The sequence below is a fragment of the Uloborus diversus genome, chromosome 2 (genome assembly GCF_026930045.1).
Source record: "Uloborus diversus isolate 005 chromosome 2, Udiv.v.3.1, whole genome shotgun sequence".
Lineage (NCBI taxonomy): Eukaryota > Metazoa > Arthropoda > Arachnida > Araneae > Uloboridae > Uloborus > Uloborus diversus.
Genome location: NC_072732.1, coordinates 102,658,449 through 102,680,770, shown reverse-complemented (window position 1 = coordinate 102,680,770; position 22,322 = coordinate 102,658,449).

Sequence of the window (22,322 nt, the reverse complement as noted above, 5' to 3'; positions counted from 1 at the left end):
CATTAATGGGGATAGTAACAAAAGTATACTAACGTTTTCTCTTTAATATCATCGATCTTTGGTTTTCCCAATAATGACACGTCAAAACTTCCTAATGATTTATTGTAACTAATGAAATCCATTGAATTTCTTCATCAATGCATCACCGTTATAAATGTTTTACCTTGTTTTTGAAGAAGTAAATTAATTACCGAGTACTAATATTGGCATAGGACAACCGCTTTTTGATCGTAATTCAATTTTTTAGTTATAAAAAATCTTTAGAGCATAACGTTTTTAATTGTTTTTTTTAAATCCTAAGGTAAAAAATTGCTTAAAATATTCTAAGAATTATTCTTGGTGTTTTTGTTTTATTGGAAAGTTATGAAATAGATTTTGTATAGGTTGATTCCTGTCTGAAAATTTCCTAGTTATAGTTAAAGATTTTTAAATTGTAAAAACTTATTTTGAAAGTTTCTGAAAATCTTTTAGTGGATAATATTTCACCCTTTTTTTCTAATTCAAAGCTCCAACTTGAATATGTTCTTCAAATTTAATCCTGTTTGTTTAGTTAACGAGAGTGTATGCTTGAATTCATTTCTTGAACCTTCTTTGATTTGTGCAACCTCTAGTATAGCACTACCTGGATGTCAGAGGATCTACGGAAAACATTTTAAATATTATTTTTGTAGGACTTTCAGTAATGTGAATACGTAATTTTGCAACACGCAATGGAGATAACGCGGTTGAAGGCGCAATTTTTTGAAACTCCGAAGTATCTCGACGAAGATTTAGCCGTGAACTCGCATACAATGGCTTAGAAACTTAACTAGTTTAAACAATTATTCCTATCACACAAGATAAATAAATACCTTTGTGCTGAACAGTAAAGTAAGAAAAAACAACGTCAACAAAGCACAAATTGCAGATTACTGCAGATACGTGTTTCAGCGTTACAGGGAACGCCTTTTTCAATGCAAAAAGTAATGAGCTTATGGATGAAAAAAGCTTTTGTCGGATGTCTTTTCATCCATAAACTCATTACTTTTTACATTAAAAAAGGCGTTCCCTGTAACGCCGAAACAAGTGTCTGAAATAATCTGCAATTTGTGCTTTTTTGACGTTGTTTTTTCTTACTTTACTATTCCAATCACATGCATGTTGGTATGAAGCTTGCTACCGAGAATTATATAACTCGACATGCCATATGTAAAAATTTTCTGGAAATTACGGATGATGGAAACTTAACGAAAACTTATCGATAACGATGAAGCTAAATCCCATACCAGCGGCTATATTACTGGGCACAATTGCAGAATTTGAGCAGACCAGTAACCAAGCTTGACACAAGAATCAAACGAGATTTATCCAAACTTAATGTGTGGCTTGAGGAAAAAAATCAAAACCTACCGACCTTTCAAATTTGTAGGAAAGGCATTGGATAAATTTATCTCGGTGTGTTGCAACAATATCTTGAGCCACAGGCAGAGAATGTTGTCTGATAGCAAGAAGATAGCTTCCATCCATTTTGTCTTTAGTGTACGCAAATTACCTAAATGGAACTCTTCCTCGTGGATTGATAGGAGAGAGCTGTGCAAGGTTTTGGGCTCCACAGAAGGGCAGCAATAAACAAATAATGCAGTGAATGAAGGCTGCATTAGCTCAAACTACATTAAGTCTTTCAGTATATAGTAAGTTTTGGTGATGCGGAAGCCTAGTCATGCGGCGTGACCATATTGAACTGTACAAATTTTATGTTATATTATGTTGTTATTTCAAACAAATATAAGGGAAGCTGCTGTATCCACGGACAAAATTTACTCTTCAATTTTTGCTGGTTTCTGTGAATGGATAATCAATAAGGAAAATTGTCTGGCAGAATCTACAACTCATCATCTAACTTTGCAATTTTTGTCAGGTGAAAATTTCAAAGCTTTCAACTACAAAAAAAATCTTCTTTAAAATCACCTTTATGTCCGTGGGTACAACACTCCGTTCACCCCATGGGCACGAGCCTTTGTACCAATGGACATATAAAAATAATAATAAATAAATAGGTCTGTGGGGCTAAATTATACTCAATAAATTTTTATAAGCCATTTCATATTGAAATACTTCTAACATCCATTGACAATAACATTAAACAAAAAACCCAGCAGAAATCTAACTTTGAAAAATAACCAAATACCTAAGGTTTTTTTCCCTTTTTTTATTATCCTTACTTTTTAGCATCAATGAACTCTTTAAAAAAGTATATTACTCTTAAGAGAGCCTAATGTGGTTTTAAACAAAAAAATTACTAGATATACGACTAATATCGCTCTCTATGTACCTATACAATGACTTCGATTTACATGGAAATTGAAGCCTTTAAGAAAATTTACCCAATACAAAAAAAATCAGAAAAGTCGATTTCAAATGAAAACAGCTGGGATTGATGGTCTGTATATCCTACAACAGGTCGGGATTACTTCTCTCTCTCAACTCCATAATCTTCTAGCCCTATTTCAAATTCATCATCATTGTTGAAAGTAAATTTCGGACGTTGATGACAAGGACCATTTTGAGGTACTTCACATTGTAAGAAGACTCGAGTGTGACCCTAGGACACTAAAAATTGCCGTCCGTGTGTAAATATGATTATGTGTCCTTGGGTTCAAAGGTGTGCCATTTTGGTTTTGCAAGCCTATCACATCGACAGGACCTGCGTTTCACGACATTTAAAATCAGAAACAACACATTTAAAACATGGGAAAATATGATACCTACAACGATAATGAATAATTTGTACAATACACGACGTACAAAAAAATATGCACTTTTTTTTTTAAATTTTACTTAGGTCCTTCTAAAACCAAAAAATTGCGATAGAATTTTACATGTTCGTTTGATTTGAATGAAACCTCTTGAGACACTGGAGAGGGCTGAGACACACACGTTGAACCCCCATCCGAATTATCTCTACAATGCCCTGAATTTCCCGACTAACGTCCGTAGGTACAACTGTCCGTGGATACAGCAGCTTCCCCTATTATACTTCGCATTACGACCCGTTTAAGAAAAAAAAAATGTACAGAGAATTATATGCGCCTTGTATTTTATTTGTGAAAGAAAATAATATAAAGAAGGAATGAAACAAAAAGTAAAATTTAGGGAAAAATTACACAAGAGTAGCTGGAAAAAAGAGCGAAAGTTCTTAATATTTATCATACTATGATTTAAATAATCAAAATAACATTGCCGAGTAATATACAGAAAACAATAAAGAAAAAAAAAAAAAGATGAACCGATATTTAGGATTACGTTTTTATCAAGAATATAAAAATAGCGTCTTTTACTGCATCATTAAAAAACGCACTTGCATTTCGCTATAATCAAAATCGAATTATAAAAGTTCTTCCAACTTTAAATACGGTATTCAAAATAAATTAGTATATTTCATGGAGACAAACAATGTTGAAAAAAACAAGTTTGTGTACCTTAAAGGTCATTATAGATTATCAAAATCTATTCCTTCCATTGCTCGTTTCGAAACAAATATGAGTTTTTTTCCACACGTTTGTGGTTCAACGAAAAAAAAAGCATGGAAGAAAAAAGAGAAAACAACGAATTCATATTAATCTTGAACTGATCTCGTTATTTGAGAAGATGCGCAATGTATTTATGCATGCATTTCTCTTATTTACATTTGCAAATCTTTTGCTGTGTTCGGAACAACGAGTTGAACTTGTGAAAAGGAAAAAAATATCCATCCCAGAAACCAATCATTACCTAATCTCATCACCCAGGGCCCTTAAGGGCAGAAGAGGGCGAAAAGGGAACACCATTTAACACTGAATGATTAATTTCACTTCACCAGACAACTGATTACGAGGGCTCTCTGTAATGAACTCTGATTTGTGGGAGGAATGATAAGGCTGATATTTTTTCTTCCTAAGTTGGCAGCACAAATTATTATTTGAATTCATAAATCCTTGCTTTGAATTCATTGTTGGGAGTTTGTGTAAGCTCATGGCGACGAAAAGAACAGCAAAATGACTCATTTCAAAATCAAGTGTTCGTTTGTGGTGAATAAATTTTGTTTGGTCCTTTAAAAGATTTTAAAGTTCGGAAATTAAAATATTTTTGTCTAATATAGATTAAGCTTAAATATTTTTCTGGGAATTATATTAAAATACTTTTTTTAAATGTCATAAACTAGATCAACATCTCAGTTTATAACAGAAAACTCATGAATGTGTAAAATGTGTAGGAAAGAAAACAGTTTGTAAAACATTCATATGTAAACAATAACATGATGTTCAATCCTAAGTTAGATTTTTAATTTAAAACCATAACTAGCTTACTATGCACAAGCAAAGTTCATTATTTACTCATAAATGACTGGTTAATCCTTATTTTATGTTTATCGTGAGTCTGTACGTTTTGTCGAATGTCTTGAAAGAAAAGGTTTATTCTTATAATTTCCAAAAGTGAAGAATATAAACAATACATTATTTTAATTAAGGGTTTGTTTCACATAGAGATAGAGACCAAAAATAAAATTAGACTAAATAGTTGTGTTGTAATACTAAAGTGTAACGCTTGAAATGCGTTTTCAAATAATTCAAAATATAAAAAAAATATAAACCGATTAGTGAATGAACATACCTGAAAATGAACAGCTTGGATTTTTTTTTTTGTTTCGTGTATTTTATGAGGTTTTAAAAGTTTTTTATTATACGACTTGGCCGCAATAACTTCTTAATATACATCTTAAAAATGAAATTGACTAGACAATTCTGCGTTTATCCAGTAATTGAGGAGTGTTTTGTATTTCACTGTACGAGTAAACTTTTTTTTCCAGGAGCTGAATCGTTAAAGCTCTTTTCTTCACTAATAATAAAACTGAAAGTCTGTGTCTGGATGTCTGGCTGTTTGGATCTCTATTACACAAAAAGCACCGTTCGGATGATTTTCATGAAATTTGCCACAGAATTAGTTTGTTGCATGGGAGCACCTTGAAGTAATTTTTGGAAAATTCGAATTTGTTATTTTTCTATTCCAATCTTAAGCCCATTTTACCGAAAGAATAATCATAACATGGACGAGTAAATTACCATAACATGGACGAGCAAATTAACATTGCGTATTGGCAAGAAATTCTTTATCCATTATTTTTAACATACAGGCGAACCAAATGACCTTTCAATTTTCTACTACGGGCAAAGCCATGCGGGTACCGCTAGTTTTTAATAAATGCACACATGAAGTAAATTGCTTTTATGGTCATGAGCCAAAAGCTGCAATTTTTAACGATGTCACACTTTTGAGAATACAATTTCGTGAGTTTTATTCATTGGTGGACCCTAATATATTAATTGTCATTAGGCAATATTTTACAGTGATTGCTCAAAAGTTAGCAATGTTTCGTGCGCATATGTTTTTAGCCAAATATATAGGGCAGGTTTAAGAAAAACGCCAAAAATAATGACGTCTGAATAAAAATATAAAATGTACAAAATTCAAGTCTCGCTTCCACCGTAAAATCGTGTGAGATCTCACGTAAAACCAGGTCAGTTTTTTTTTTGTACATTGGGAAGTGCCTATTTAACAACTTTGGCATAAACTGTTACCTATTAAGTTACCTTGCAATAATGAAAGTGATCATACTAATGTTAGATATATTTATTTCTATAATAAATGGTGTGACTTGACAGTCGCATACCAACATAATAGCATATACTTAGTAACTGCGCTTTATTTCTGCTTGCTTTCATATTGCACAAATTAGGCCTTCTATCATTATAAATTACATTGGAATTGCTCTTATAATAGTACATTTTTCTGTACTTTTCCATTTCACGCGAACAAATCTCTTTAAGAAGACTTTAACTACGACAATATTCAGAATGCGCATAAAAATATTAATTAAAAAATAATTAAAATTTTATTAGGACTTATATTTCGCTTGCCGTCGACTGTTCCATGTTTGGCGATTTAGTGGTGAGTGCCAACGAAACAGAAAAATACAGTTATTGCTTTTTTAATATTTAAACATCAATACCATCATTGCATAAAACCTAAAAATTTAAATATTATTTGCACATGTTTACCCTTCGCAAGCAATGAATTTTAAATGCATTTCAAGTTTCTTGTTTGAACTGCATGTGCTATATAACTTTTAAAAATAATACGAAACTCTTTTTTTTCTTTTAAGAAAATGTCTAAAATCTTGCATGACTTCATTTATAAAAAAATATTAAGCAGTGAAGAAAGAAGTAGCGAACACAAGTTTATCAAATACTTAAAGTAAAAAAAATGAACACAGTTAACTTGGCATTTTTATACATTGTACTCGTCGAAGTAAGCTTACATTTTTCTGCAGTAATAAAGTATACATTTTGAGAAACTTTTTCTGAATGAAATGTAGTAATTTTCTGCATTAAAATGTTCATAGTTTTTTTTTTTTTTTACTGATGATTTTTTGAAATAATTTGCAGTTTTTTCAACATTAGCTCATTGTATTAAAAAAAAGCTAAGAATAGACCAAATGTTTTGCTTCAAAAAACTATACTTAAAATTACTTTTACTAGTTTAGATTACTGCAATATAACTATTCACCTGCACCGAGAGAAATATTCCAACAGTTATAGAGATTCAAACTAATTGCGCCTTCGTGAGTACTACATATGTGCTTCGGATAGTTGATTAACCAATACATCACTCAGATATTCAATGCAACTGAGGGAACAGGCCCCTTTTGTATGATTTGTATAATAACAGAAATGTTCAATCAAAACCTAGCTATCAGTAGCAATTACTATGGTTTTCAAAATAATAGCTATTTCATATTTTCAGGGATTGAAATTTTAACAAATATATATTTTTTCTTTCACTTAGGAACTCCTTTTAATTATTTCATTATATAATTAAATTGCGTTTCCGAACTGAAGTTACATAAATGTTACTCGAAATGAATCGTTTTTATAAGCAAGAACGGCTTTAAAATATATTCATTCGTCAAATGCTTGAATGAGATACGAAAAACCAGCATCAATTTCTTTGAGCTCACATTAACATTAATGAAAATTAAAATATGAATTTAATTAATTTATTTATTGAGTTTTGTATCACTGAGAACTCGTCCGAATTAATCTTGTTAACAAAAAAGTCCAAAAACTATTTCCAATAGCGACATATTTGCATACCATAAGTTAAATCCATATAAATTATCAAAATTCACATTTTTAACTTTAGAGAAAGATTTTTCAGTCATATAGTTTTTTATTGCTTTCTGTCATAAAAGGGAGGAGAGGATTATTTGGGGTGAAAGTTCAGTTTTTTGACAGATTTCAGTCTTGTTAGAACAAATTGAAATGGATGAGACGGAAAAAGACAAAAGTTAAAATGTAGTGGAATAATCTGTGAATGAGTTAAATATGGAGAAAATTTGGAAAAATGATTTTTTTTCCATTTAATTTGTATGCTCATCATAAAAAACCACTTCTCATTACCTAGTGATAAAAAATTAATTATTCTTGATTAAGGACAGAAAATTCGTAATAACGTTATCCCTTAAACAATCTTTTTTAGTCTGTTTATTGATATTTTCCATTTTGAAACACTTTTCGTTTAAAACTAGTGTTGAATTGTTAAGTATGAAGCTCTGTATTCAATCATTTTATCTGATTGAAAATTAAATTTGTGACACGCCCTCATTTTTATTTTTCAGGACTTCCGGTTTTTTTTTTTTTTTTTTTTTGAATTTTTGCAGCTTTCACAGCTGGCTGTTTATGAATGAATCGTAGAAACGAACCAGAGTGTACCTAAAATATTTATACTGAAATAACAGTCTGAGTGATGTTTCCATAAAATTAAAATCAATTTACATTTTCGCATGAAATATGAAATGGTTATTAACAACATTCAAATATCAATACTAAGTTCTAATACAGTCAAGCGGTAGATACGAGGATCTGAACTTATTTTCATTTGTTTGAGAAAGACTTGTGTTTTCCTCCATTCTTGTCAAGTTAATAAATTATTCATTTGCCAAATTTATAACCGTTTCTCTCCCCCTCCCCTCCCCCTACCGAAAAGAAAACATACATCATTTTCTCATTTAATGGTTGAAGAAAAAAGAAAAGAAAACAAATATATAAAAAGCCGTTTTTTTCTTCCATGACTTTTTTTTTCTCAAGTTTAACTAAGAAAACAACTTGAATAAAATGGACTTCCTGCATCCCAATTCTAATATTTTTCTTATCTTATCCACTTTCGTTGCTCGAACCTTAAACCTTTCTTTGGAGCCAAGAACCATTTATGTTGGCTGTTTAAGATAATCAAATTATTCGTTCTACGTTCTGCGTTCTGCTAAACAAAAAGTTGATACCACTTACTGTAATTGATTCCTCTTTCCACAAGTAGTCTTCCTGAAGCACTCGCTATGAAGCAAGTAAAGAAGATTCATTCGTTCACTGTTTAAGGCAGGAAACGCAAAAGTCTTCAATTAAGAATGGGCCATCTTTTGTTCCTAAACCAGACACTAAGGTATTTATAACAACTTTTTGTTATTAATAGCATTATAATTTTTATATCTAATACAAGTTTAGTTAAAATCTTGTTTTTCTTTTAAGTGAAGGTACCTCGTGCTTTTGGGGGGGGGGGAATGCTATTTTTATGCATTACTTTTTCAAAAACCGTATCAAGATGTATTATCAAAATACAAACTTCACATGAAATTATCTTTATTTGCTAAATTAAATTTCTCAGTAAAAACTTCTTAAATTCTCAAAAAAAAAAGAATGTTTGCGACACTTTTTTCTATACAATATACTATAAATGGGTAAATATTCTTAAAATTAATAAATGGTAAAGTAAAAGCGTTATATTTTGACTCTCAATCTATTTTTGACCTTTGAGCATCACATGTTACAATCAATTAGTCCAAAAAAAATTTATGCATTACCACTGACAAATTCAAGGCATGGTATTTAAGCTGAAGTACCTTTAAAAAAAGAAAAAAAAACATTTCAGAAAATGTTTTTTAAATTCACTTTTGTCAAAATTCAAAATTCAACAGATGTAAGTACAATGACATGAGAGCAGGGCTGCGGAGTCGGATGAAAATTGGCTAACTCCGACTGCAGGATCTTGCAACGTCCGACTCCGATTCTAACTCCAACTCCGGCTGATTTTTTTTTCAAATCACCCCCCCCCCTTCTTTATGGGAAGGGGGGGAAAACCCTTAAACACACATTGAAATGTAAATTCCTTTTTATAAAATTTTCGCGTTGTATTTTATTGAAAACATAAGATGCATGCAACGTTAGAATTCAATATGAAAATCAAATTATTTAATAATTGCGATTTGTAAAGTGAGATTATTTAAAAATCCCATTTTTAAAAAAACTTAAAAGGATTAATTTGCTCCCCTGCAATGTTCAACAAATAGATGTTGATCAAATCCTGTAATTTCAATTTTTTAAAGTACAGATAAGAGTGAGAGAAAGAGTTTTGAGAAGAAAAAAACTTTGTTTGTGAAATCAAAAAAAAAAAAAAAAATGAGAGGGCCGGCGCCTTTTCCCCCCACCCCACCAGGTGACACCCATCTGGAGGATGACACCTCTACTTAATTTCAGAGTTTATAAAAATTTAAATACTTTAATTCTAGAAATTTTCCGCGATAAATCTTAAATTTCATCTTAAAAATTTCAACTAAAATATTGCACTATACTACAAAAAGAGGTCAGGTACATGTACAAAGAATATACATGTATTTCTGGAGTAAATTTGCGGCACAAAATGCGGTGCTATACAGTTTGGTATGAATAGCTTTTACTATACTGTCAGCCTCGCTTAATCGGATAATGGATAAATGAATACCCTGTTAAAACGAATAAAATATTCCTTAACCAAATATTTCCCCATAGAGGCAATGTTAAAGATCTTTGCTTAATCGAATAAATTCCCCGGATTAACCGAATAATATTTATCTCTTTTCGCTAATATTTTTGTTGAGAAAAATTTTAAATAAATTAAGTAAGTCGGCGGTAATATTTATCGCCGACAACGGGGGAGAAAAATAACATTTATAATCCATCAAAACGTTTTCACTTTTCTATCAAATTTATTTTGTCTTCGTCATTATGGAAAAAAATAGTGCAGTCGATAATTAAATGGAATTACACAAACAAATTTACACATTTTAGATGATGATAATTTTATAAATGTTAAATGTAAGATACGGTACTCCAAGAGGGGGAAAAACGAGTCAGAAAAAAAGACCAAAATAATTCATTTAGAGGTGTAGCGTCGCCCGCCCCCCCCCCCAACTTGTTGGACCTCTAACCTTTTTATAATTATAAAGAAATTATCACAAAAAGCAAAAAGAGTGTCTGTTTTTTTTTTTTTTTCTAGTTTGTATAGTCTTAAAAACGCATCCTAGACCATCTTTGCCAATACTAGGGTGAAAAAGCGGCCTTTTGGCGTTTTCCCCGGCCATTTTTCTAAAGTAAAACTAGAAAAAAAAATATATATAGTTTTTCTCTAATTACGTTAAGGAGATTGGGGTTTTGGGGTTCTTCCTCGAAAACTTTTCAAAATTGTTGATCTAAAAACGCAGTTTCAGACGATATTCGGAGACATTAAGAAAAGAAGAAATTCGGAGGTCCCCATCTGGAAATTTTTCGAATATGAACAAACTAAAAAAAAGCACTTACGGGCCATCTTTTATATCTTTATGAGGACAAAAATTTTTTTCGATATTAAAGCTCCAAAACAATTTTATTCGACTTTTGATGATGTTAGGGGTGAGTTTTCGGAAGCTTTTCTCCAGCAATTATTTGAAATTTAAGACTATTTTTAATTATATTGGCAAGGCAGGAGGAGCAGGGGGTACGCTCGTTCATAAAGTTCGTTGTTAAAGTTCGTTGTTAAAACGCAATTTTAGACGATTTTTGGTGATGTAAATGGGAAGGCCCGTCTTCAGCAATTTTCACGATATTGAAATTCCAGAAACGCAATTTTAGATGACTAGTTGACCCGCGCGAAGCATTCGCGCTTAAAGGAAGAATTTTCTGATTTCAATGCAACCTCGAGATGTTATAGACTAAAGCAATGCGTAGTAAAGCCGCAAAATAAATTGAAATTTGCACTTCTACAAAGTTAAACTACGATTTACCCCGTTAAAATCTATATTTTTTTCCTAATTTTAACAGCAGATATACATCTAAGAATTCTTCTATGAGTATTATCTTCCATTAAATGGAATCGTGGTTAAAAATTCTGCTGAAGAAAAACCCCCATTAAAACGACATTTTTCGGCCGAGATTTGACTTCACACCCTTTTCATCATTAGCATGCTGCTTTATATAACCGAGCCAATTTCACTCTTGGCTGCTATTCTTATAAATAATGAGTGACAAAAAAAAAAAAAAAAAAGAGGGGAAAAAGGTTTTTTGACAAAAATAAAAAAGCAATTTTTAGACCGTGGATATATTTTTATTACGTTATATTTATATCAATAGCAGATACGATAATCTTTAAAATGATGGGCTACATTATAAAATTTGATAAACGAATAAATTAAATGTTGTGCAGCGACAGAAACACACGCTAGAGAAATAGTATATAAGATGTTCAATGATGTTATCAGGGTGTTCAGGGACTCTTACAGGAAATATTTTCAGAATTTAAACTTTAAATGCGAAATTTTAGAATCTTAAATGATATTAGAGGTGAGAAAGGTTCGGAGACCTTCAGAATTTTCCCAAAGTCCCAAAAACTTAATTTTAGACGATTTTTAATGATGGGGCAGGCTGTTTCTCGAGGGTTTGGGATAGGGCGCACTCCAAGAAGTCTTTTGAAATCAATATCCTTAAGTAATTGTTGGCCATCTTTGATGGCGATAAGAGAAGTGATGAATCTTGGAGACTTTAAAATCAAAATTTCAAAATCGCTCTTCTATACTCTAAGTTTGATGGCGTAAAACAAAAGGATAGAGTTCGAGATCGCTCTCATTCCCCTTTTTCTATTGGCAATAATACTATAGTTTTTATTCGACTAAATTATTGATAAAAATGTTCCGAAAAACTCTCCACTAGTTTTTCTTTTCAAAAATTATTTGAGTGCTTTGGTTTTTCCATAATGAAATTTTCAATTTCCATCTTGAGATTTTTATTTGTTTGAAATACAAGCGTTAACGACCCGCGCCAAAGAAACTGACGATTATCACACGTTATACCCTTAATACTTTCTTTTCATTAAGAATTGTTCTAAACCTTCGTTTCAGCGTCCCTCAGTTAGGTAAGTCATAATGCAGAACCTTGGATGTTTCCAAATAATATTCAAAGATTGCATTTGCTTTCAAAATTTCGCAGAAAAAAAAACCTTTTTGACACTTTTATTCTACTTGTTCACGTATTATTTCTATTCAATGTTCTTAAGATCGCGAAGGTTCCTTTCTGTTTTTTTTCTTTCCCCATCTAAAATGACTTTCCATTTCTGAAAAATGGGGGAGGGAGTAGCAAACCCCTTCATAGCGAAGGCCCAGGTCCCGCCCCCCCTCTTCAAGTGTTTGATCACGCTAAGCCTATGTTCATACTTACTTGTAATATACTTACTTGTATTTATTAAACTATTTTGTTATTTTGTTTCAAAAATTTTTTCCCAATAACACTAATTATTTCCTTTATATAGCTATCGATTTATTATTATTATTATTACGTTTCAAGACAAATGTTGATAAATAAAATTTCAACGCTTAATCATATAATATCATCATATAATCCCGCTTAATCGAATAGTATTTCTTGCAACTGACGCTATTCCATTAAACGGGGCCGACAGTACCTACATTTTTGGCTCAATTTTTAATTTTAATTTTATTGGATTAACTACAGTTATTGAGTGTTGTAACCAATAAATCATGCGTTAATTTAATTTTGTACTTTTCAGTGATAACCAAGTTTTCTCAGATAAAGTCTTTATATTAATATATATATATATATATATATATATATATATATATATATATATATATATATATATATATATATATATATATATATATATATATATATATATATATATATATATATATATATATATATATATATATATATATTTTGACGGATCTTTTGGATTTGCACTTTCGTGTTGTTGTTGCTTGTCCCACTTGGCAGACATGAACATCATACCAAGTCCATGAAGCCGTGCAGACAAAGTCCCTCCAAAACAGCAGAAGGGTCGGAATACAGCTGATTCAGGTCACAGCCGATGCAAGAGAAAATATGGGCGGGAGCAGCCTGAGTCAAATTGCATTTTGGGCACAAGGGGGAAAACCTTAATACCAGCCACATGTCGCTGTGCTCGAGTGTGTCCACTTCTCAGTCGGGCTAGGACGGTTTGTTGTTCCCTACTACTTGCCCGAAGCAAAGCAGCGCCAGGGCGGGATGCTTTGTACCATTCATGAATAGGGGGCTGTCTCCAAGAGGAACTGATGCTTTGCTTAACACGGGTGGCAATTTCTGAAAAAGAAAGGCATCCGTTATGGGGAGAGATCTCTCGGCTCCCCTGACGAGCCAGCCCATCAGCAATCTCATTTCCAAATACATCAACATGTGACGGTATCCATTGAAAAGTAATGGTGAGACGTTTACTCAAGTGTTTTAGATGTTCGATTATGTTCAGAGTCGTTTTGTCACCTTGTTTCCACCATTCAGACAGATGCTGAATAGAGCTTCGGCTATCACTCAAGATCCAAATATCAGTACTGACACTCTCTGTGACGCAATAATTCAGAGCCTCCTCAATAGCTAGAAGTTCGGCCCGGAAGACGGAGCAAAAATCGGGGTTTTTAATACAAATCTTAATGCCGTTTCCTTCTCTGATATAAACACCGCTACCGGAGATAGCGCCGTCACCCCTGCTACCGTCAGTATATATTTGCAATGCATCACATGGGATTTGGTGAATAACCTCCAAAGCAAGTTGTCTAAGATACTCCGGGTGTTGGGAGCTCTTGTTGGTGTACGAGCACAAGTGAGGTTTGAAGAAAACTCGTTCATGTAATGATGGGGCAGCATCCAGACCACAAGTCAGTGAAACATATTCAACTTCATTAAAAAGGAAACCCTCGCTTTCAGCAAAGCCAAGTGGACTCTGTCTCTTAAGGCGTTGATTATTCTTCCAGTTTCGTACATAACTGGAAGTCCTGTTCTGGTCACCATAACTAACAAGCTTAGCAAAGTATTTAGCCAGGAGATATCTGCTTCGGAGTCCTAGAGGTTGCAGGTCAGCCTCATACAGAACAATATCCTTAGGGCAACTATTTCGGAGGCCAGTGATGATTCTTGCAGCAGAGAGCTGAACCCTTTCCAGTTTTTCAAGGTTACTGACAGCGGCAGCCCGATATACCTGAAACCCATATTCCAAAACGGGACGAATGAGCGCAGTATAAGTATTTCGAAGTGTCTGGGCATCCGCTCCCCAGGTCCTGCCAGAGATATATTTTAAAATTTTCAATCTCTGTTTGCCTCTTAGGACCAAGTTATTTATATGTGCATGACTGAGAATTTCCTGATCAAGGATATAACCCAAATATTTCGGGTGCTTTTCGCATTTCAGCCGTTTTCCCAGCAGAAAAACTTCAGGCTCGTAATTATAAAAATGTCTATTTGTGGTAAATATACTTGCAACAGACTTAGAAGGATTGAATATAATTTTGTGCTCTATAGCAAACTTCTCGAGTTCAACGAGAGAAGAGTTGATGTCCTCTTGAGCAGTAGTTAGACTTCCGCTGGTGCTCCAGATAATTATATCATCAGCATACAGTCCTGTACATTTCTTAGTATTATCCCCAATCTCGATTCCGGTTATAAATAAGGAGAACAGGGTGGGGCTGAGTACAGATCCTTGTGGTATGCCTTGACTTAGACTGACTTTGCTTGAAATGATGTCTCTAAATTTCACGCGTATATATCTAGCTCTTAGGAAATCAGCCAGCCAAGGCAGCATCTTCCCACTTATATTGAAAGTAGTATGAAGTTTGCAAATTAGCTTGTTCTTCCAGACCCTATCAAAGGCCTTAGATAGATCCAGAAAGGCAGCAATTGTATGATTGGTGGGACTCAAGTTATGAGCATCCCTGATATTCTGGCCAAAAAATAAGACCTGATCCATTGTGCAATGACCTTTACGAAACCCGTACTGCTCAGAGGGAATAAAATTACCATGCGCAAGATAATTGGCAAGTCTATGTAAGACAATCCTCTCCATGAGTTTGCAAGAGATACATGTAAGTGCGATTGGTCTATAACTATTAGGATCATTGGCTGGTTTATCTATTTTTCTTATAGGAATGATGAGAGCATCTTTCCAATCCCGAGGGAGTCGTCCAGAGTTCCAGGAGGTGTTAAAAATATCAAGTAGAAAGTCTTTACCTAGCTGACTTAGGTTGGCCACCATTTGTCCATGGATTCCGTCCATGCCAGGTGATTTGCTAAAATCCATTTCTTGGAAAGAAATTTCAAACTCTTTCATTGTAAAATCCTTGATAAAAACAGTATTACCACTGGGATTGCAGCGGCATCTGTGAATAAAAGCTCTAGCAGATTTTGCAATCAATTTGTCTTCTGTGTTAAAAGAGAGTCTACTCTCGCTCTGATAATGTTCTCCTAATAAATTTCCCGCTTCCTTATCGCTGCACAAAGAACCATCAGGATGCTTGAAAGTGTTTGAGCAATCCTCCTGGGGCTGTAATCTGTCGATGTTCTTTGCCAGTTTCCAAAGTTTTGTGCTAGGAGTACGTGAGTCCAGTTCTTCACAAATGTTATTCGAGCGCTCTCTCCTTATTTCAGAATACATCTGCTTAATCTTTGCATTAATCAAATTTAAATCAGACCTAGTGTTAATTGATGAAGAGGACATGAGTTCTTTTTGAAGTGCATTTCTCTGATGTAAAAGAGGCAGAAGAGCCTCACTGTTATGGATAAAATTAGGCTTATATTTTTTCCTATTGCCTCTTGGGATAGCCACTTTAGCGGCTCTAATCACCGATTCCTTGAAGTGCTTCCATTTGTTGTCCAGATTACCAGAGGTCTCACATTCGGACAGAGAAGTATCTAGTGAGGATTTAAATGACTCCCAATTAGCTTTTTTGAAGTTCCAAAACGCTTTATTGCAATTAGGGGTTTTATGAGAATGTCTAATCTCTAAAAGTACTGGTGAGTGATCACTTGCACTACTTTTGTGGTTGCACTTTCGTACCAACACTTATTTGAATTTACTAATCTCCCCCCCCCCCCACACTTGCTCAAGGGATACATACATTCCTTTTACTATTTCTTAACTGAGATGGAGGTAAAAAATATTACTATTATTTGAAAGTGATTACTTAGAAAATATTAGGCAACTGTTTGTTGACAGTTGCTATCAATTAAATAAAGTTAGAAAAAAGGCAAACTGGGAGACGGGCGGCGTAGGTAGCTGTTACAGAAAGTTTGATAAACAATCATGGCAGCTGGTTGTCACAATGACAGTTATTTTCTTATTGGTAAGTCTTTTTAATGTAATCAAATTAATTGGTTGTCAGTTTTTAAAAAAAATGCAAGGATAGTCAGTGAAAATTAAAGCAAAAAAAAAGATACCCGGAGTCGGAGTCGGCGTGTTTTCGAACAACTCCGACTCCTTAACCCCAAAATCAGCCCAACTCCGACTCTTCGACTCCGACTCCAAATCCACATCCCTGATAGAGAGTAATGAAAATTTTTATACCGTACCGAAATTTGTTCAAGCAGTCTCCGAAGGCCTTGACGTAAAAAGGCGAGTGTCATAAAAAGCGAATTGCGCAAAAAAGTGAAATATCTAGCCGCCGAAGACGGCTGGTATCAAATAAATTCACACAAACAGACACTACATGCTTTGTTTACTGCTGCAATTTTTTTTTAAGTTTATAATAAATTATATAAATTTCAATTTTATACAAACATTTTTGAATCGAATATGGTGATGTTGATTTTGTTTTCTGTTTTTATTTACATTTTCATCGTAATCATTTTTTTAAATACATCTCAGTGGCCACTGATTTTTTCTTTGCGATAACCCTTTTTTTTTTTTTTTTAACTATTTCAACCCATCTTGACCCAATCGAATTTTAATAGAATCACACTTATTTTTAGAAACACATATACATCTTATTTTGTCTATTAAATTACATTTCATGTTTTCAGTGCAAAAGCAGGAAAACAAAATGTCGCTCTAAATTCACTTGTGTACCACAGAAATATATATCTGCGGATCTATAATCTATACCTAGCCAAGAAAAGTGATTTTCGTTAATGTGTCCGATCTGAAAAACGCATTTTCTGGTATCGATTTGCTGCGAACAAGTTATTTCAATAGTGATTTCCGTTAATGTGTCGAGAGTACCTTTACACAGGGGCATGTTTTACTCTTTTCAGAGACAAGTTTCCTGATTCGAAACTTTGAAGCAAATACTGTAATAAACGTTTTGCACTTTGTTAAGTTTCGTTTCTCAGTTAAAAGTTCCATTTTCATATGAATAATGAAACCTGAATATGCTTTTTTTTTTTAATAACATTTTTTGCGTTTCTCAAACTTTTTTGACGTGCGGACCGGTATGAGGTTTTGAAAAAAAAAATCGACAACGATGTTTTTTCTCCCTTCTTTACTTTTTTGGGGAGGGGTGGGGAGAGAAAAACCTTGCATTTGAAGACAGTTAAAAAAATGTCAATTTGATTAGCAGGCTGGTGAAAATCGCCCCCCCCCCTTTATTTTCAGCCATTTTCTTCTTCGTTCTTCCTTTTATGTTTTTAAATTTAGAAATACTTTTGACTTGAAGACTATTTTACAATCGTTAAAAAAAATCACGAACGGCTGCGGTTTTTTTTCTTCCATTTTTTACACAATAATAACAACAGATGAATTAATGAATATAAAAAGTAAAGTAAAATTTTACTGTTTTTTTATTTTTATTATTTTTATTTTTTATTTTGAAATTTTTTTTTTTTTTTTTTTTTTTTTACGTAAGGAAATGTAGTAATTGTGGACGAGCAAGAATCTGTAGGTACCGCCCAATTTTTTGTTGTTGACGGATGCCAGTCCACCGGGTCACTAGTTCATAATCATTTCTAGATTGAGTTTTTTTAGCCGTGAAACATACTATTGTACACGGCTTTTTCTAAATACTAATGAGTAGTGTCATTATGAAATACACCGTTTGAGAGAACTTCTTCAACACAAATATAGTAAAGAAATTAGTGAAACAAAAACTCATGTAAATAAATTTACATTTACAAATGAGAAACAAAACAAGCGTACCAATTCAATTATGCATTAGAAACAGATTTATAGATTTTAAAAATACTTTTTAATTGTTATGCTTGTATCCGGATTTAAGTAACTAATTATAAAACTAGGTAACCTGATATCTTAAGCAAAACTTACGTAATTGTTGAAAAGTTCTAGAATCACATTTCTTTCATTTTGGAGCTTATTTTTTTCAACAAATACTTCTACTGAAGCTGTTACAATAAAAAAGATGTCTTGACTTCGAAAACTGCACTAATTGTAACCATAATTCGTATTCTTCATCGTTAGTTAAAGTTTAAAATGCGCCAAACTTTTCTTAATCTTCGACTTTATTTTTTTAAAAAAAAAGAAAGAAATCATGCACAAAAATGCTTTACTTTTAATACAAATTATCAATTCACCGATTAATTGATAATAATCATTGATCGACCATGATCGAGCACTTTGCAATTACTTATATTCGTCCAATTTTCACCCATTAATCGGCCGACAGTTTTTTTAAAAAATAAAAGAACTTGAAGTTTGCCCAGAAATAGAAACTATGCTATTGCTATTTTTTTTTTTTTTTAATGAGGTTATGGGAACAGTTACACGTTTCTGTCAGATTCATCTGTCCTACAAAACGTGTAAGGATCCGAAGTGTGTTCGATTCAATGTTTTTTTTTTTTTTAAATTCTTTTACTGTATTCGATGTTTACGCATACAATTACAACATACATTTTATAATTTCATTTTTAAATCACTAGTGTCTTTTTTCAATAAAAATTTCCGTATTATTTCAGTCAACAAGGTCTGCATTAAATGGCTACTAATAGTAAAAAAGTAGATTCTGAACTAAAGTTTCTGAACACTTTGCGCGGATCCAGATGGAGGATCATAGGGTTAAAAAAGTTTGCCCCAAATCCTTCACTTGATCCAGAAAGTTGCATTTTGACCCCCCTCCTCCTCTTTCCTAAAATAAGCCCATCCAAAACCAGAAGCTGGATTCGCCCTTTTAATACATAACAGTCTACTAATTAAATGATTGAATTTTTATGTTTAGTTTATGCTAGAATATGCTTTTTTGATCAATAATAAGAAAATTGGTTCACAGAATTAGAATATAATTTTAAAACATCTAAAATAATATTAAAAAGAGTTTGTAAAAAAAAATTATGAAAATGGAAAAAAAAATAAATAAACATCACATACAGAAAAAACCCATTCCGATTGAAAACCGTAGCATAAAAAAAATGGTTAGTGAAAAATTGTAGCATTAAAAACATTTTTAATTTTAATTAATCGGCAATCGATGATTATATTTGGCCAATTAATCGTTTATCAGTAATTGGCCAATCCGCTTCATCATTAATCCCTAACACAAACGATTAAAAAAAAAAAAAAAACAGTTTAAGTGAGTTAAGCAAGTTATGCTGCTTTGCTTTTGTATTTGTGTAATTTTCGAATTCACTGACGCATTAGGTACGACACAATTTGAAAATTTTTGTTGTTTTAAACATGAAAACTTCCGTAAGTATAAATTCCTCACAATTTACAGCTTTCTAGCCAGGTGACGTCTTGGCAATTCACCGTTTTTCTCACGGGTGATACCTTTATAAACCATTCTGTAATTTTTTTCTCTAAAAATAATAAAATAAAAAGATCTTAACTATCTTAAATACTCAGTAAGTTAAAATGGCATAAATATTTGTTTATTTATGAAAGTTTAAGTATTTGTAAAAATGTTTTTATCACGAATGTTACTTTGTTTCCTGCATAAAGGGTAAAGTTTACGATAAAAACATATTAAGTTAGACGTTTAATGTTTTCATTGCAATAACCGTAAATAACTAAACAGTTTCAATATTGAAACGAATTTTTAAAGATTAAGAATTTTTTTTAAATATAAATGTTACATTTTAGCTATAGTAACACTCGTGAGAGACGGTAATCCTCATGAGAGATGGACTCGTTATTTATTGTAGAGTTAGCATTAATTGTTCTACATATATGTAGTTATTTGAGAATGCCATATCTTGGAAAATAGTATTTCAAAAACAACGCACACAAATTTCCTTTTTGCAAACATTACCTTCGTGCCAGTGTTCACTTTTCAATTTTTAAAAAAAGTGAATAATATATATATATATATATAACTATGGATCAACTCATTATTTGGGTGTCTTTTATCGTGAATGTTACTCCCTTCTCATGAATGTTTCCTGTTAAAAGTAACACTCATGAGATTAATAGAAGAATTCTTAGCTGGAACAAATTCTTTCCGAGTTTTTAAAAATCTAATTAGATCTCTTGTTTCTTTAACACAAAATACATCACTGCCTAATTGTATATTTCTGTACTTAAAAAGATGTTACAAAATAAATGGGTAGCACTCATGTGAGAGATGATTTAATTACTCTTCACATTGAATTGTAAATTTCAATATGCAACACATAAGGAATAAATACGTTCCAAAAGGACCGCGTAATCTCTGCACACCTAGATTCCTCGTTGGGAGTACAAAAAAAAAAAAAAAAAAGAAACGGACGATCCGTAGTTTACAAGAAAAACCAACGAAAAAAAACAAGTACGACATCATTTCCGGTGCGAGGAAAAAACATCTTATTGGACATATCAACAAGAGCATTTGCATGTATTTTCATGATGCGATATGCGCGGTGAACATTTTAAAAATTATCGTCTGGAAAAATATGCAAATACAAAAATGTTTTTTCCTTGCACCGGAAGTGACGTCGTACTTGTTTCTCCTTATTTTGATTGTAAACTATGGATCGTACAAGAACGCTTCTTCGGGCAGTTTTACTGTACTCCTAACGAGGAATCTAGCTGTGCAGAGTTTATGCGGTCGTTCTGGCACACCCTGCATATCTATTTTTAGACTTAAACAATCTAAGAAGAAAAAAAATTATTAAATAAATCGATATATTATATTTAAGGTTTATCGATATAATTATATAATCGATACACACATAAGACAAATTATAAGTTCAAAAGCAGAACAGAAGGATCAACAGTCGGGACCCATTCCTTTTTGACCAGTCAAGGAGCTCCGCAAAAATTTAATGGGTCCCCACTGTTGATCCTTCTCTTCTACTTTTGAATTTATGAATAATTTTATGTGTGCATCGATTATAAAACTATTTCAATGGAGTAGTTATTCAGTAGTACTTATTTAAATTCGAAGCTACTGGGCTTATATATTTTTCTCTTTAGTTTTTCTGGTTTTTATGCAGTCGGGTTTTTTGTTTCTATTTAATAATTATTTTTTTACCCCTTTTAGTTAATTTTCATTGACTTAATTATTATGATCATTAGACGGCAAATTTCGCAATTTTGACATTTATTGAGAAAGTTTATATCGTGAGGATTATTAAGTAACTTGCGGTGGTCTAAACTATTGATTAGTCCCTCTAGGGACCTTACTCAGCTTAAAGCTACACATGCTTGACCTTTAGCTAAAATGCGCGAACTTAAGTCAACCACAGCGACATTAACAGCGCAGAAAAGTCGTCCGTCAAATCTTTCTCCCAAAACTAAAAAAGCCTTTCAAGAGAGTACACGTCGCGAAACTCAGTCCCCTGAATCACGACAAAAACAAAGGCAACATGTTAGAGATGAAAATCGAATTAGTAGACAAAGTAAACAAAAAAATCAGGCAGCGAAAACGCTACCTGCATTTGTCGCACGCTGTGTAGCACGCACGTAGCGTGGGACACGATCTCCAACTGACAATATGGCGACTGGTTGTTGATATGGTGAATTTTGATTAATGTCATGTGTTTAGTGGCACTTCCAAAGTTAAGACAAATCGATTGAAGTAAGATTTATCAAAATCGGCCAAGGGGTTTAGCCTGTACATCGCCACATAAGAACAAACATACATACATATACTCATAAACACATTACCCTCCTTTGCGTCGCGCACGCGCAGTCGGGTGAACAATAATGCTTCCTAACTGCTAACAACGATTACGAAATATTTTGCGTGTAATTTTTTTTAACTCCCTGGGGTTAAAAAAAAGATGCAC